This window comes from Amblyomma mixtum, chromosome 2, assembly GCF_055824585.1.
Source record: "Amblyomma mixtum isolate Tamu chromosome 2, ASM5582458v1, whole genome shotgun sequence".
NCBI classification, from domain to species: domain Eukaryota; kingdom Metazoa; phylum Arthropoda; class Arachnida; order Ixodida; family Ixodidae; genus Amblyomma; species Amblyomma mixtum.
The window spans coordinates 181,092,196-181,106,828 of record NC_143013.1 but is presented as its reverse complement, the minus strand read 5'-3'; positions in this window follow the sequence as shown (position 1 = coordinate 181,106,828).

Below are 14,633 nucleotides of genomic sequence, written 5' to 3'. Positions count from 1 at the left end.
TCAACACAACTTTTTCCCAATAAGCACGAAACGGTGCCCCATAGAGCCGTCTGCACATGAAATATGCGCCGAATAGAACGCTCTGCTATCGCGTATACGCTTAGAGTACTTTCAACGCCGAAACGGAAACTTTCTCAATTCCCGAAGTTGCCTCTCTTCGGCTCACGCTTGCTACCTCTTTTACGCTTTCCGCATTTCCTCTGGTCGCATCTGCAAAGGGGATGCCTGCGCCGGAAGAACCGCATTTCCATATTCTCACTCGCTTGTCACCTTGTCACTGCAGCTTGGCTGTCTTGTCACAACCTATTCGAAGCAGAGATACCTGCACCATTGAATTTTGGGTTTTGGATTCTATTTTGCATTTTTACCTTGAAGCTCAGCCTACATCTTACCAACTTCTTCTATATTTTAATGGTGATTTTAACTTCAAGAGAAATTCAAATACTGAATCGTAGAGGCTCTTGCGTCATTGGAATTAGGATGTCGTTCCCCTAAAGAGGCCGCGAGCTGCGAAGGGAAGCATGAAACCACTTTTTCGTTGTCAAGTTTGGGTTTATCAATAAAAAGGTGCCCTCAAGGCAGGCAGAAAAGCGAAATTCGTCATTGCGCTGAAAGCATTACGGCTCGTTATGTGACCGCGCGTCTGGGAGCCCACTGGCACGGCAGTGTTGATCCCAGAAATGCAGTCTATAACACAAGAATTTATGTAAGATCAGATATCTTTGTAAAGCAGGCGTGGTGTAAAGGGTCCAAGACGCCATATCTACTTTCGATTCATACATTCTAAAATTGTCAACACAGTTTATGAAGGACACAAGACAAGCGAGTTTGGCACAGTGACTACGACTGTAGCGCCGCATGAGAATCGATGAATATACTACAGCGTTAACAGCAAGATACCGTGTATTGCGGCGGATCGTTCCTCTAATATAGAATACGAAGGGCGCCTGACGCAAACAGGGAGCTTAATATTGAAAGAGCATTAGCATAAATGTAGACATTAAATTTTTTTAGAAGACGAAGATTTTTATTTAGTGGCATAAACGCATAAACGGTCATCAATGAATATACCGAAGGAGGTCCAAGAGCATGAAGGCTGTATCGGGAATTCCTACTGTGACTGATAACAATTGAAATGCAATCAAGAAAACAACAGTTCTCAGTGGAGGGACAGAAAAATTATTACGAACAGAAATATGAAAAGTCAGACCTGTATAGCATGCGGTGTAAAGTATCAGCGAAAAATTCCGGTAAGGCCATAAAATATGAATGGTCACCTATGGCTAACGTTTAATGTCAGTAGGAAACTGGTTCCAGACTAACAATGCAGAAGAAATACTGCTTTGTTTGCCACAATTAGTATGCTCTGATGTCAGCAAGTAGTTGTTATTCATGGCAAATCTAGATGAATTGCTGGTTATGACATCGCAAGTGTGAAACGAGTTGATTGGTGAAAGATTCTTGAGAGTTGTAAAAACAACAAATGCAATTTGGCAGTGGCTCAGCCCTGAATAAGCGTGGATATACAAGCGAAAACCTTTAGTTACGCTTGGTTTGAGAGGCGTTAAGCCCGATTTTCTGGCGTTTCGGCCATATTTTTAGCCTTGCGCTTTTCATTTCTTCACTGCTTTTCGACCAACTTCCACGCTAGCATTTCTGGATCGGTAGATTTTCTACAGCCACGTCTAGGTGCTTCTCCTTCCATGGCGAGTGCGAGCGCTTGTACTCTGAGAAGCGCATTTATAGCCCAGGAGCGCGAGGCTGCACCTTAAGGTCAAACGGTGGCGAAGAGCCGAGGAGGAGTAGCGTGCGCAGCGGTAGCGGCGGCGCACATGCGCAGTAGCGCGCGGCTGCGGCGAAAGGTCAGGCGACGGAGTCGGCGGCGACGGCTGTGGCCACCAGTGCCGCGCGTGTAGTCACTCGGTTTCGTGCATGTGCAGAACTGACAAATCTGTACCCCGGCTCACGCGAAGCTTGCCTCTGTGCCCTCGTAGTGAAGCTTTTCGCTTCCAAAGTTTGAATTTCATCATGGAGTGAATTGGCAAATGCGATGCTTACGAAGAGGTTGAAGTGCACTGCGACAGTGTGGCATGAATGTTTTGATACAGATGGCTTGTTTTCAACTGGTGTAAAGAAGCTAGGTGGGTTTCATAAGTATTTCCCCATGAAGATTTGCAATAGGTAATGCGGCTATGAATGAATGATAAATAAGGCCGCACTTTAGTAGTACAGGGATGCCATGCACATATTTTTCTTTCATGCGCGCTATATTGTTAGTTGGAATCCAGCCGAAGAATGAGGCGCGATGACCGATGAACAAGAGATGATTTAATGGCCGCCGGCCTAGCGAGAGCGCTCCATCCTTCGCCACTCCCAACTTTGTCTTCGCCACACTACCCGGGGCCACCGAGTGATCGTCCCGATCGTTGACAGAGGCACGCGAAATAGTGATGGTCTTGAGAGGAGGGTTGAACAGCAAGTAGAAAATGGTGCAGTGCTGGCCGTCACGATCACAAAGATAAGAGAATGAGCACCGGTTCTTGACGCTTCCGGGACGCAGGTTACCAGGAGCCGACGGCCTAGGCCCCAGGACGCGCCGAACGGCAGGGGCAGGGGGACGGTGTATTCACGTTTGTGCAGCGTCTCGGGTCGATGGGGTCGGCAGGTGAGTTCGGTCATTGCGTTGGGTCCCGTTCCTCGTGTCGGATAGTCGGGGCCGAGGACGGGGAGGGGGGAGCAACTGCGAGATCGGCTGGGATCAAAATGGCTGGGGCAAGCTGGGCGACGCTGGCCAAGGACTCACGGCTGACGACCACGGCTCACACAGGGCGCCGAAGCTCCAGGACCAGGGTGCCGAACGTGACCAAGCACCTGACCCCAAATGTTACGTGGCAGCCAGCTGAAGAATGCGACGGAATGAGCGATGACCAAAAGATGATTTAATGACCGCTGGCCTAGCGCGAGCGCTCCGTCCCGCGCTACTGCCAGCTTCGTCTTCGTCACAATATGTTCTGTGAATTAAATGGGAATTAAAGACAACCCTATGAAATGTACCATCGTTGGCCCGCTTGTGTGGTATTATCAGGAATGCTGATTACAGGAATTTGTGGCGCAGCCCCATAACCTGAAGTTAAGACGATGCAAGTTGTCTTGGAGGTATTTATACTCTGGGAAATATGACGATAGAAGAGAAGAACATTATTAATATCAATGCTAAGTTTCGTAATTAAAGAATTTAATGATTTAACAATGATTAGAATGGTGACATCGTCCGCGTAAAGAAAGGCGTGTGAGTTAGTGAGGCTGTCGGGCCAGTCATTAATGTAAACCAAGAATAAAAGCAGTTAAGTATGAAACCTTGCTGGACGCCTGTAATTACGGTGAAAAAAGCACGTTAGAGATAAAAACCGCTTGTTTTCTTTCAGATAAGTAGCTTCTAATAAGGGTTAATGCGAGACCTACAATGCCCGTTCTCTCTAGTTCAGGAAATAAAATGGCATAAATAAGCGAGTCAAGTGCGTTGTTAAGATCAACAAATATTGCATCAGCATAGCTACCCTAAAGTCGTATGCCCTTTCTTATTCGCATAATTTTCTATACATTGCCAGGAAATTCGAATTACTAGCGGTGGTATTCATAAAAGTGGCACAAAAAGGGAAACCAATGGAATTAACACGAATGGCGCGAAATGATATTTTGCCGTGCGGCAATGCTACGACCTTTCTTTGTGTGTGTTCCCGCAGGCATGGGGTCTAGGGAAATTTCGAACTAAACCATTAATTTCCTCTCACGTTTTCACATCAACGAAGTACGCACACTATTTCGCCATTTTTTTTTCATGTCATCTCTCTAGTGCATCAGAAGAAGAAAAACGACAAAGAAGCAATCTGTAAGTAAGCATGAGCAGGGAGAAAATATTTTCGTAGCCTGCGGGTGAAGTGTTCAGTACAATAAATATGTTTTGATACATTTTAATAGTCTGCGTCAAGTTAAGACGGATATGGCCAGCCTTTCTCAGTGTGTGGCTGCTATGGGTATTGATATAAATCAGCCTTACTGACGAGGAAGAAGACTAGAAAATTGGTGGCGTCATAAGAGAAGGTAGAGCTACTGCGAATCGTTACAGGCATCCAAATAACATAGTGTACAACACACGACGAAAGTCTGTTAGAAAGGAGAAGGAAAACGATGTGAAGCACAGCTGGAAAGTAGCAAATAAATTTGCTCAGTGTTCAAAACTATTTTGAAAGGTTGTGCAAGCCACCTTATCGTTTCAAAGGAGACGTTAGTAAAAGCCATCCATCGATCGATGAAGCTAACCTAATTCATTCTATTTTTGGTGTCAGCTTTCGGAAAGAGACCCAACAACCTTTAGAGATTCCACCTGCCTTATCCTTTTGAAGTACTATCGGGGACAGAATCTTCAGGACGCACCCCTGGCAATTTTGGCGTGTATTTCTGATGTGCGCCAAAGACTGCTTGATTCCATTAGCACGCATTAAAGGACCTAAGTCTAACTTTCATGCCAAAAACTTGGCCTCGTGCTACGGTTCGATAGCAAAGCTATACACAGAGCATTACTGAATCAAGGCACAACACATTGGGCTGCTTTCATCCTTCTTGGATAGTATTTGCCCGTTTACGTATTTTTACCAATTAAAGCAATGAAACAACCGTGGCCAGAAAGGAATTCACCTTATTCGTGTCAGTTACCAGAATTCGGAATGAAAGTCGCTGTGTTGTCCAAGACTTTGTTTGTCAACGTTTTTTTTTTTGCGCTTGTACAGTCTTTTTCAAAAATAACCAGGCTGCACCTTTTTTTTTCTTATCAGTTGTATATTAAAGCTATTATACCAGCCATCAAGCTCTAAATCCCTGTATGGTAAGAAGAACCCCTGTACTCACCTTCAAAGGTCTTTTCAATCTTTAAGGAAGCCGTGAGGGCTCTGTTCTACGAATGAGAAGCAAACCATGGAGCCTGGTTACTTTTGACAAAGACTGTACGTGTCTGCGTGTATTCCACTTTTACGTGACGCTCTAGACTTCCCGGGTGCTGCGATTGGTTCATTTCGGAAGGGTACTCCAGTGAGTACGCCGAGAAAGGCAGAAGAAAGTATTTAATAATAAAAACTTAGGACCGCTGCACACTAATAAGCGAAATGCGTTCAAGAGAAGGTTCACGTTGAGACAAAGGGATACCACTAGTAAGTAGAGAGACAAACTGCACGGTCTGGGGAGAGAGGAGCATTTATTTTATTCGGCGTTGTTTGTGGGCGATGCTTTTTTAAGATGCATATCTTCTCCCCGTGCAAGTGGTAATCTCTAATGCCCTGCGAAAATGGTTATTTTCTTCGGGTTGGCACGCAGCAGAAATGGGGGGGGGGGGGTACGGTTCCTCTGTTTTCTTTGCTGAAGGCAACTCCGTTTGTCATGTTGTTGTTGTTGTTAGCCTTTGAAAAAATGGCACATACCCACCCTGCGGGATCGGCCAAGAATCGGCAGGTAAAGGTTGCTATTCACGTGTACATAGTAAAGGCAAAACAAAAGCACACGGAGAGCAACACCGCGGAGTCTACCGCAAGGAGGACAGGGAGGGAAAAAAAGGCAGGAGTTGGATTGGAGAGAGAGAGAGAGAGAGAGAAAGGAAGGGAGAGGAAAAAAAGAGTGATTAATTCGAAATATAGTCATGGAGGTTCTCTTTCCTCAGGTGGCTGGGCACAGGTTTCTCTTTCTCTCTTCTAAGCGTCAGTCGCGCCTACACGTGTCTAGTTTTTTTCTGTGACAGCCGAGGAGCAACCAGAATGGGGATTGAATGTTAACCGACTTTAAGACATACCTTAAAAGCGAAAACCCGTCTCTGCGGGCGCGTGTGAGTGCGTCAGCAGTGACATGGTGACTCGCAGTGATCTGTCAATGTTAAGTGTTTAGTAGAGAAAGACCGATTCTGCATATTAGGGAATTAACGCATTAGCCCTCGTGTCCTACCCATAAGGCGGAGCGCTGGCCGTTATACTGCGGCGACTGCCATCACGAAGTTAGAGCGCAGGTGAGAAGGGGCGCAGCTGCGTCGCGGAGGCGGTATATAGAGCCATGCAGAGATATAATTGCGAGCTGAAGGGATATTCAAAATTCCCCAAGTGCGCTTTTCCACATAACTATGTTGCCATAAACAAGATGGCCGACTTCGCTATAAACAAACTACGTGGGCTACAAGACAGGCGCTAACGGTGGGGATAGAATGTAAAAAACGTATTTTGGAAGAATCAAACAAAAAACTAGCCTTGCTTCCTTTGTTTCAGCTGGAAATGCATGGTCAGCCATTTTTTTTTGGGCAACATTGTTATGTGGGAAATCGCACTTGCGGAATATTGAATATCCCCTACGCCTTCACACACGTAAGCAGTCGTGACGACTTTTGTCTCTGGCGAATTTTTGTTTAAAAACTGTCAGTGTTTAGTTAGCGTGGTCTCATTTACACAGTCCGGAATTGAAGCCCGAGCTTTTCCCGGGAAGTAGTGAAGCGAAAGCTTCACCACGGGAAGAGCTCGGGCTTCAATTCCGGACTGTGTAAATGAGACCTTCAGGTGAGTTAGAGGTCCAACCAGGAAAGACTGAAAAAGAAACTGAATCAATATCTATTACTGGGAGTTCAACCTGAGTGCGTGCGAGCGCGCGCGCGCGCGCGTGTGTGTGTGTGTGTGTGTGTGTGTGTGTGTGTGTGTGTGTGTGTGTGTGTGTGCGTGCGTGCGTGTGCGTGCGTGCGTGCGTGCCTGCGTGTGCAAAAAACTATTGACGGAAAAGAGGGCCATATCTAGTGATCTCGCACCGAGCACAATGATATACAGCGCATCAGGAGAGGAAACGCATCCGGGAAAAAGACCAATCCTTCGTAAATGTTCGTTACCTGCATCAACATTCGGCTAAAATGAAATCTGCGCGAAACAACAGGTTCGACTATGCGGTCTTGCATGGGCGTTTTCCAAAGGCTATGAAACCCAATGAGAAGAATAATGACATAGTTTGTCGATTCAGGTTGGGAAACAGCAAGAAAGCGCACACTGCAGGAATTTAGGACAAAATCTTTCTTCGCATCCTCTACAGCACATCCCAAAAGAAAATCGCGCCTTTGCAGTCTGTAAAACAATGTTCAACTGTTTCAGGCACATTGCACAAGTGGCTCTAGTTTACTGGACACACAAAAAATGTTTTTCCTATCGAGCCACGTGTTGACAGGCAGAGTTTCGGTGCGCAATTTATAGAAAAATGTTTTGATGCAAGGAGAAATTAGTATTTTACGTACTCGCTTTACAACATCATAACCCGTAGGCCCAAACAAGACAGAACGATACAGTAGGGGTGGGAGGAGCGTCGTTATCAAATCCTTGTACAGATTTTAGCGCGATACAGAATATAAGTGCTCATTTGAAAACCAAACTGTCAAGAACCACACGGAGGCATAAACTTCCTGAATAAAGCCTCGTAAACAGGAGCGTTCAGTAAAACTAGAAGGAACTACTAAGTTCGTAAGTATAGTCATGAATTTAACCTGAAAGAATACAGGTAACTTCATGACTAGGCTATTGCCGCATCCAATATGCCTCGTGCTAATCTGCAGCACACTCGCGCTGTGAATTGCAGAGGGTCGTCTTCATCAACTTCCATTCACTCCGTACCGCGGCACTGCCTGCTCACCGTCGTCTTCTACGTTGCAAAAAGCCGTGCTTTAGCTCCGATTCGAATGTAGTAACATTCTCTGTAGTTTTATTCTCTGCAATTGGAAGCCCGACCACCAGATCCTTGCAGAAATGTTCAGGTACCGAACGTTTTGTGTCGAACATATCACGAGCCTGAAATCTCCTTCCTGAACTGACCGCCTCCAATAAAATTACACGAGTGCTTTTAAAGTGAATTACTTAGAAAGGTGCAAAATATGAGTGTTTTACCACCAGAAGTCTCACTTTACTTATGGTTTATGTCGATTTCTATTTATGATGTCGTCAATTGCTCCACAGGTCACGTACTGGCATTATTAGGATTTCGAGCTCCCGACGAATGATTTAAAATTAAAGATTCATTAGAGAATGCTTAAACATTTATAAATTGAACGAACAGTCGAGCCTAATTTTCAGTAGGTGAAAAAAAGAAAAGTAAAGCAGAGCCCCGTTTTCTTTCCCTGCCGTCCCCGCAGAGATTTAGAGCTCATTTTTAACCACTCAAGAATATGCAAGCTTCTTCCATCGATTCCATCAGGCTAAAGCTACGTTCGAATTCTAACACAAAATAGTATTTCAGTTCTGTGACCGCAAACAGTGCGTATCCCGTTGAGTGGTCTTTCAGATCGCGCCAGATGCAGTTTACACCAGAATAAAGTAAGAAGAGTCCTCGTATAGAATGCCAGTCTGGAAGAAGCAGAACGATTAAGAAAAATGGATGTAGCAAGCATGTATCCAAACTCAGAGTAGAAAAGATCCTCACCCGAAGCAAAAACAATAAATTTACTCAAGAGTCTCCTTTCGGATCTTGCTAAAAGCGAAACGACTTGCTACCTCGATTCTGTGCACTACCTGTGTAATGTGTGTATTCCTCTCACAGGAAGTCTCTTGTCAAGAAAAGCTACCAATATCTTTTTAAAAAATATCTGTAAAGATTTTGGTACCCCTAGCCTCCGATCCAGCAGCCGTCTTCTCGTCAAGGGTTGTAATGACCAGTCTTTACATCGTTTTGACAATGCCTCGAACACATCTCCAAGAGAGCTGTGCTTTCTCTTTAAGCTTCCAAACATCTTCCGGCACGGGTGTCTTGCAGTCGCCCTCTTTTATGCGAAGCATATTGCTAGAGCTACCACTCACGCCGTCGCCGTGGGACCCCCACGTGACACCGTGACGTCACACTACGTGACACCGTGACGTCATACCACGTGACACCGTGACGTCACACCACGTGACATCGGATGAGACAGCCGGCCTCCACCTCGCGCCGTCGCTGCGGGACCCCTAGCCGTCACACCACGTGACACCGTGACGTCACACCACGTGACATCGGATGAGAGAGCCGGCCTCCACCTCGCGCCGTCGAACTGTGTTTCAACCAGTGCGGACAGTGGCGTATCGACTCTGGTGCAAGAGTTAAACTGTGCTTCAATCAGTGTGGACGGTAGTGAGTGTAGTAGTATGTCGACTCGTTTGGAGCGTCGGAATGCCTATAGACGACAAAGGCGCGCCATGGAATCCTCCGAAGAACGAGAGCACCGGCTGGAAGAGCGTTGTTTCTAATACAACCACTTGCATGTCCTTGTGTCTCATGCTATAAAGATAAGTTTATTGACTTCCAAACGATCAGGACAAAAATCTCTGCCTCTTCCGTAACTGAGAGTACAGTAAGCATGAAATGTTTACGGGCCTAATGTCATCTCGGAGGACACCCGAACAGCACAAAGGAAGGGAGGAACGCCACCACCCGTTCGGCGCGATGCCTTGCCCTTTGAACGCAGCGCTTCTCCCCCGGGCCCGGGCCCGGGGTAGCAGTTTGGACTTGGTTCTGTATAGAAATGGAGGAAGACTATACCGAATAACTGATGTACAAACTAAGAGTCACAGCTTTACAGATCACAAGAGCGTATTCATTGGTTTGCAAAAAATAAACTATGATGAATGACATTCTGGTGTTGTCGTGGATTAATCTAGCTACAACATAACCAAGGTAAACCAAGCTAAGTCCTAATATGTTTCGCATTCCCCAGGCTTAGCCAAGCTGAGCCTCAGCAATTTTTTGAACCGAATTCACCACGCGCTTGTTTAAATAAAATGAACGGGCGCACCCATTCTTCTGTCGTCGCTCTTAATCGATTCCACAGTGGCCGAGAACGGTACCTAGCTGCCTATCTTTGGAAAATGTAATCACTTGTCTGTTCTTTTTAAAATGTACCGTGTTCCTGTCCCTATAGGGCAAGAGAGCGTTGAGTTCAGTACCTCCGTTAACCGGGACTGCCCTGCCACATAGCTGAGATGACATTATGGACACGGGAGTACGCGGCGTACAGAAGACTGGAGTGAAAGCGCTTATTCGGCTAGTCTGGTCCCGCAAGCAGCTCTGCGGCGACGATATTTGCAGATTTCGCATACTCCTGGCGGTCGCCGAAGTTGAAAATCACCGTCACACTCGTCGGAGCAATATTTAAGGGTGAGAAAGGAATTTTCAGATAAGGGGTCTAAAAGCCTCAGAGAGCTTTGGATACCGTAGAATAAGCCGTGCTCAGCTGAAGCCTGTCCAGAGAAATCTGGCTCCCACTATCAAGAGAAAGAAAATGATAACACCGCGTGAGGGCGACTTTGAAAATTACAACCGTGGGAAACAAACACTGCAAAGCTTCGCGGCAACATTGAGGGTTTTTTTTTTCGGTGTGTATAAGGGTAACTGAAATTTTTGGTTAACAAGGAAAAACTGGCTGGTGGTTTAACATTGCTAAGCGCGAAACATTCTGGGGAAGCACAGTTTTTTGCAGACCGCCACATACTCGAAAGCGCGATTGAGGTGTCCAGTGACCGAAGGAGCCAGTTATGCCCGTCTTCAACTTTGTCGTCACCAATGATAATTTACCCAAGGTACGCCGGTGGCCTGTGCTGAACTGACGCCTTTCTGCAGCAGTGTTGCCATCGTTAACGCATACTTCTGTTGTGCCGTGCTACTATGACAGTTTCTATACCAACGAATGGATCACAGATCTCTCTGTCGCTGCCACCACATCCTTAAAGCGTGACTATTATTTTGATAGTATTATCACGTTATGAAGAAGCTATGTGCAGTGTGCAGTGCGAGAGTGTGCTGCCGTTTAACACGAGGTGTGATCGACTGCGACGATAGCTGAGTGCTCTCGTGCAGTGACCAGCGAACGGGATCTGCTCGTGGTAGTGGCGATTGAAATCCCAGTCGCGGCCATATTTATTTTATCTATTCAGTTATTTATGTCTTGACCAAGGGTATCTTCAAGGTGAAGCATCACACAAAGCGGTAAGCTCGTTTGTCCTTGTGAAGTAATTTTCACTTCGGCCACTCTATCAGTGCCCATTGGGAAGTAGAACATTTTATGTTAGCAGGTGGTCGAAATTTCCGGAGCCCTTCACTGCGGCGTCTCTCATAGCCTGAGTTACTTTGGGATGTTGAAACCCAATAAACCAATAAACCAACGTTTGGTTGGTTTCTCGACAAACGAAGGGCATTCACGAGAATACGCCCATTTCTAGCTTCGCACCGCGCTTTCCCTTTGTCAATGTGCCCCAATGTGAGCACTGTCTTTTTGCTTTTTCTGAGATGTCAACACTGCTTGAACATCCGCTCGAAACTTCCTGCTATAAGAAGAACGCTTTTACTGTAAAAAAAATACGGTTGTAATAAATTACTACACCATTCGAAAAGAACAATAAGGGCTCTGAACTGTCCACAATGGCGTCATACGCCTGAAGGGCTCTTCGCGTATCACAATGACTCGTTTTATGACATATCAAGAAATTAAAACTGAAGAGGGCAGATTTAAGATAACTAAAAAAAATCAATAGAAACATGTGTCAATATCATCACAGAGGCTTTAGGCAGCACGAGCAAATTGTCGGAACAAAAATTGCTACTGGTTCCAGATAGGCGGCAAGCTGATCGAAGAGAACGACAGCCATTTTGACCAAAGAAGTGGCTGTCTGCACACATACCCTTCCCCAGGCGGTCGTTATCAGCCGCAATTGGCTCTGAGAACGCGACTCCCACGCAGCCATATGGTACACCCGAGAGCGTCCGCCTTCATACGCCAGGTCAGCAGAAGCTGACGCACACACATGCATAGTTGCAACAGCAAAGAAAAAAATCTCAACCACCCCTGCCGTCTGCCGCAGCTGGCGCCTCCACCCCATGGAAGCGGCCTGCACACACGTGTCTCTGACGGTGGACATAGCTTGTTGTTCTGCCTTTCTTCCCGGAACACACAGCGCCAGAAAGACAACCTTACAATGCTTCTTTTAGCACCGTGTGTTTCACGTCATGTTCCCGACTTTTCCGTGTTTTGCTTTACCAACACAGGACAAACGAAGCCAGAGAAATACTCTATTCATTGAAATGCGGCAAAAGCCGCAAAAAGAATATAATATTCCGTTCGTCGTTCTCAGGTGCTTTGTAGCTTTAAATGTCCCTTATAACTTCTCAATACTAGGTAGGCCAACCACCAGCCTTGGTGACGCAGTGCTTAATGCACTCGTCTAGTGAGCCGGAGTACCCGGGTTCGAACCCGACCTCAGCGGCCGGGTTTCGATGGAGGCAAAACGGAAAAGGCACCCGTGTGCTGTGCAATGTCAGTGCACGTTAAAGATTCCCGGGGGTCTAAATTATGCCCGGATACCTCCACTACGACACCTCTGTCATTCATTCGACATTCACTACCTCCTTTTTTCCTCCCCTTGCGGCGTGGTTAGAGTGTGCACCGAGATATGCGATATAGTTACTGCGTCATTTCCTTTCATCAAAAATCAGTCAACCAGTCGCCAGTAGAAAATGACGTTGTGCATATATGGGAAATAACCAATTGCACTATTGCACTCTGAAGGCGGTTCTTAAGTGTCCCCTCAATTTTTTTATTACCAACATAATGACAACTTTAATTAACTAAGAGGTCTCGGCGCTTGAGACAGCCAACATTCATAGCATGCCGCATTCGATGCAGCAGCGATGCATGAGGAGATCACAAACTTATGAAAAATGAATGCTGCGATGCTGGTGGTGGTTAAAGAAATTGGCTCAAAAGGATGTGCTCAGTGCCAGGAGGAGACCTCAGCCTCGGGGACCTATGCTCTTTGATCTTGCTGGCCTGCCAGGTGCCAGGCTACTGCTGGACAGCGCGACCACCCACTGTAATCAGTTTCGGGCAAACACAAGCGGAGTGGCATGGGGTAAGATGTAGGTCGTAGATAAATCATTTGTTCGGGTAGAGTGTGCGGTCTCTTATGTGAAGAACGCTAAGATGCGGGTGGGTTGGCTTGGAGTTCTCTCCGTGCTACCGCTTCCCCCCGCGACAGGTGTTTGTGTGGCAGGGCAAAGGTCGGTTGTTGAAGCCAGTGGGGATTCAAGAATGGTAGCTCTGTACTGTTGGATCGTGAGCTGTCGTGTGGGACACGGTTTGTGCAATCTCGGCCAACAGCGTGCGCGCGCTGGTTTCCGCGGAAGCTCTTGAGCAGGGCCCGAATTACGGAACACTGAATCTACGGCCGTCTAAAAATGTTCTCAAAGTCCGGTGCTCCTATTGGCCAGCCACGACCATGCTGTGAACATTTTCAGGGCAGAGCAATAGGACTGTACCCTAGGCACTATTTTTAGACTGCCTTCAATTGGCGAACATACTGCAATTCAGCGTAAGGCATAGTCATTCGCCTAGGGATACCAGCTTGCTTGTGGATGTCTGCGGTGGCAGACCTGACGCTTGTTCCTCGGCATTGCAGAGGAGGATTTGGAGATTATCCGGTTCGCTGGGCGTCAGCGGGATATAGGTAGAAGCGTAGAGCATGTCACTGATGACGAGTTCATGGCAAAGTGAGCCGTTTTCTTGGATTGTGCGCGCATTACCGTCGCTTCGTAAAAGATTTTGCTAGCTTTGCCGAGATGCTGACGCAGCTAACCCAGACGGACACACCTTTCAGATGGGGAGCAGCTCAAGAAAATGCATTCCGCGGCCTTCAAAGCCTCCTTCAGGCGCCTCCCGTTCTGGCTCACTTCGACGTAAACGCCGACACGGAGCTCCGTACTGATGCCAGCAGCATCAGCTTATGTGCTGTCCTTGTCCAGATCCAAGCAGGTCAAGAACGGGTCATCGCTTGCGCAAGTCAGTGTTTGTCGCCAGCCGAATCAAGCTATTCTACTACCCAGAAAGAATGCCTTGCCATTGTACGGGCTACTTCGAAATTACGACCGTACCTTTACGGCAAAAATTTTAAGGTGGTAACCGATCATCATACCTTATGCTGGCTCGCACGCCTCAAAGACCCGTCCGCTCGCCTCGTCCGATGGAGTCTGCGGCTCCAGGAATACGATATGACTGTCGTGTACAAATCCGGGCGGAACCACTCTTACGCCGACTATCTTTACCGCGTCCAAGTAGATCCTTCTACCGACGCCTGTAATGATGACGAAAACTTACTGAGCGCTCTCAGCACCTCCTGCCTCACTAACCAACAATGCGCCGACCTCGAACTTCACGATTTCATCGAATTTCTCAACGGTAGCAACACGAACGCCCCGCGCGTGCGCTTTCAGGCGCGTGTTGTCATCTCTACGCATCCGCGATGGTCTTCTGGTCAAGAAAAATTTCGCTCCGAACAATACGCAATACCTAATCGTCGTACCGGCTAGCCTGCGCAATGAAATCCTCCAAGCCTCCTATTCCGAACCCACTTCTGGACATTTGGGCATAGCACGTACGCTAGTCCAAATCCAAGAGAAGTACTACTGGCCTCGTCTCTGTGCTGATGTCACTCAGTACGTCAGAACGTGCCGAGCCTGTCAGCGTCGCAAGATGCCGTCAACCAAACAAGTTTGGTTCATGGTGCCCATTAAACCACCCACATGGCCCTTCCAACAAATAGGAATGGACATGCTGGGTCCCT